Below are 3,841 nucleotides of genomic sequence, written 5' to 3' on the forward strand. Positions count from 1 at the left end.
TGACTTGTTCATTAGTTGACTCGTTGTGAACCATTTGTCCTTGTTCATTAGTCCTTGTGACTCGTTGTGTTAAAATAATTGTACTTGTTCATTAGTCCATGTGACTCGTTGTGTGAACCATTTGTCCTTGTTCATTAGTCCTTGTGACTCGTTAGGTTAAACAATTGTACTTGTTCATTAGTCCATGTGACTCGTTGTGTGAACCATTTGTCCTTGTTCATTAGTCCTTGTGATTCGTTGTGTTAAACAATTGTACTTGTTCATTAGTCCATGTGACTCGTTGTGTGAACCATTTGTCCTTGTTCATTAGTCCTTGTGACTCGTTGTGTAAACCATTTATCCTTGTTCATTAGTACTTGTGAGTGGTTGTGTTAAACAATTGTACTTGTTCATTAGTCCATGTGACTCGTTGTGTGAACCATTTGTCCTTGTTCATTAGTCCTTGTGACTCGTTGTGTTAAACCATTTGTACTTGTTCATTAGTCCATGTGACTCGTTGTGTGAACCATTTTTCCTTGTTTATTAGTAAATGTGACTCGTTGTGTGAACTATTTGTCCTTGTTCATTAGTCCTTGTGACTCGTTGTGTTAACCAATTGTACTTGTTCATTAGTCCATGTGACTCGTTGTGTGAACCATTTGTCCTTGTTCATTAGTCCTTGTGACTCGTTGTGTAAACCATTTATCCTTGTTCATTAGTCCTTGTGAGTCGTTGTGTTAAACAATTTTACTTGTTCATTAGTCCATGTGACTCGTTGTGTGAACCATTTGTCCTTGTTCATTAGTCCTTGTGACTCGTTGTGTTAAACCATTTATCCTTGTTCATTAGTCCTTGTGAGTAGTTGTGTTAAACATTTGTACTTGTTCATTAGTCCATGTGACTCGTTGTGTAAACCATTTGTCCTTGTTCATTAGTCCTTGTGACTCGTTGTGTAAACCATTTGTCCTTGTTCATTAGTAAATGTGACTCGTTGTGTGAACCATTTGTCCTTGTTCATTAGTCCTTGTGACTCGTTGTGTTAAATAATTGTACTTGTTCATTAGTCCATGTGACTCGTTGTGTGAACCATTTGTCCTTGTTCATTAGTCCTGTGCAAGTCTTTGACTTGTGTTAAACAATTGTACTTGTTCATTAGTCCATGTGACTCGTTGTGTGAACCATTTGTCCTTGTTCATTAGTCCTTGTGACTCGTTTGTATTAAACAATTGTACTTGTTCATTAGTCCATGTGACTCGTTGTGTGAACCATTTGTCCTTGTTCATTAGTCCTTGTGACTCGTTGTGTAAACATTTTATCCTTGTTCATTAGTCCATTGTGACTGGTTGTGTTAAACATTTGTCCTTGTTCATTAGTCCATGTGACTCGTTGTGTGAACCATTTGTCCTTGTTCATTAGTCTTTGTGACTCGTTATGTTAAACAATTGTAATTGTTCATTAGTCCATGTGACTCGTTGTGTGAACCATTTGTCCTTGTTCATTAGCCCTTGTGACTTGTTGTGTGAACCATTTGTCCTTGTTTATTAGTAAATGTGACTCGTTGTGTGAACTATTTGTCCTTGTTCATTAGTCTTTGTGACTCGTTATGTTAAACAATTGTAATTGTTCATTAGTCCATGTGACTCGTTGTGTGAACCATTTGTCCTTGTTCATTAGTCCTTGTGACTCGTTGTGTTAAATAATTGTACTTGTTCATTAGTCCATGTGACTCGTTGTGTGAACCATTTGTCCTTGTTCATTAGTCCTTGTGACTCGTTGTGTTAAACAATTTTACTTGTTCATTAGTCCATGTGACTCGTTGTGTGAACCATTTGTCCTTGTTCATTAGTACTTGTGACTCATTAGTCCTTGTTGTGTTAAACAATTGTACTTGTTCATTAGTCCATGTGACTCTTTGTGTGAACCATTTGTCCTTGTTCATTAGTCCTTGTGACTCGTTGTGTAAACCATTTATCCTTGTTCATTAGTACTTGAGAGTGGTTGTGTTAAACAATTGTACTTGTTCATGAGTGGTTGTGTTAAACAATTGTACTTGTTCATTAGTCCATGTGACTCGTTGTGTGAACCATTTGTCCTTGTTCATTAGTCCTTGTGACTCGTTGTGTTAAACAATTTTACTTGTTCATTAGTCCATGTGACTCGTTGTGTGAACCATTTTTCCTTGTTTATTAGTAAATGTGACTCGTTGTGTGAACCATTTGTCCTTGTTCATTAGTCCTTGTGACTCGTTGTGTTAAACAATTGTACTTGTTCATTAGTCCATGTGACTCTTTGTGTGAACCATTTGTCCTTGTTCATTAGTCCTTGTGACTCGTTGTGTAAACCATTTATCCTTGTTCATTAGTCCTTGTGAGTCGTTGTGTTAAACAATTGTACTTGTTCATTAGTCCATGTGACTCGTTGTGTGAACCATTTGTCCTTGTTCATTAGTCCTTGTGACTCGTTGTGTAAACCATTTATCCTTGTTCATTAGTCCTTGTGAGTCGTTGTGTTAAACAAATGTACTTGTTCATTAGTTACTTGTTCATTAGTCCATGTGACTCGTTTGTGAACCATTTGTCCTTGTTCATTAGTCCTTGTGACTCGTTGTTTAAACCATTTGTCCTTGTTCATTAGTCCTTGTGACTCTTTGTGTGAACCATTTGTCCTTGTTTATTAGTCCTTGTGACTCGTTGTGTAAACCATTTGTCCTTGTTCATTAGTCCTTGTGAGTGGTTGTGTTAAACAATTGTACTTGTTCATTAGTCCATGTGACTCGTTGTGTGAACCATTTGTCCTTGTTCATTAGTCCTTCATTAGTCGTTGTGTTAAACAATTTGTACTTGTTCATTAGTCCAAGTCGTTGTTGAACCATTTGTCCTTGTTCATTAGTCCTTGTGACTCGTTGTGTTAAACAATTGTACTTGTTCATTAGTCCATGTGACTCGTTGTGTGAACCATTTGTCCTTGTTCATTAGTCCTTGTGACTCTTTGTATTAAACAATTGTACTTGTTCATTAGTCCATGTGACTCGTTGTGTGAACCATTTGTCCTTGTTCATTAGTCCTTGTGACTCTTTGTGTAAACCATTTATCCTTGTTCATTAGTCCTTGTGAGTGGTTGTGTTAAACAATTGTACTTGTTCATTAGTCCATGTGACTCGTTGTGTGAACCATTTGTCCTTGTTCATTAGTCCTTTGTGACTCGTTATGTTAAACAATTGTACTTGTTCATTAGTCCATGTGACTCGTTGTGTGAACCATTTGTCCTTGTTCATTAGTCCTTGTGACTCGTTGTGTTAAACAATTGTACTTGTTCATTAGTCCATGTGACTCGTTGTGTGAACCATTTGTCCTGTTCATTAGTCCTTGTGACTCGTTGTGTTAAACAATTTAACTTGTTCATTAGTCCATGTGACTCGTTGTGTGAACCATTTGTCCTTGTTCATTAGTCCTTGTGACTCGTTGTGTTAAACAATTGTACTTGTTCATTAGTCCATGTGACTCGTTGTGTGAACCATTTGTCCTTGTTCATTAGTCCTTGTGACTCGTTGTGTAAACCATTTATCCTTGTTCATTAGTACTTGTGAGTGGTTGTGTTAAACAATTGTACTTGTTCATTAGTCCATGTGACTCGTTGTTTGAACCATTTGTCCTTGTTCATTAGTCCTTGTGACTCGTTGTGTAAACCATTTATCCTTGTTCATTAGTCCTTGTGAGTAGTTGTGTTAAACAATTGTACTTTTTCATTAGTCCATGTGACTCGTTGTGTGAACCATTTTTCCTTGTTTATTAGTAAATGTGACTCGTTGTGTGAACTATTTGTCCTTGTTCATTAGTACTTGTGACTCGTTGTGTTAAACAAT

This window comes from Silene latifolia, unplaced genomic scaffold (genome assembly GCF_048544455.1).
Source record: "Silene latifolia isolate original U9 population unplaced genomic scaffold, ASM4854445v1 scaffold_457, whole genome shotgun sequence".
Classification (NCBI taxonomy): Eukaryota; Viridiplantae; Streptophyta; class Magnoliopsida; order Caryophyllales; family Caryophyllaceae; genus Silene; species Silene latifolia.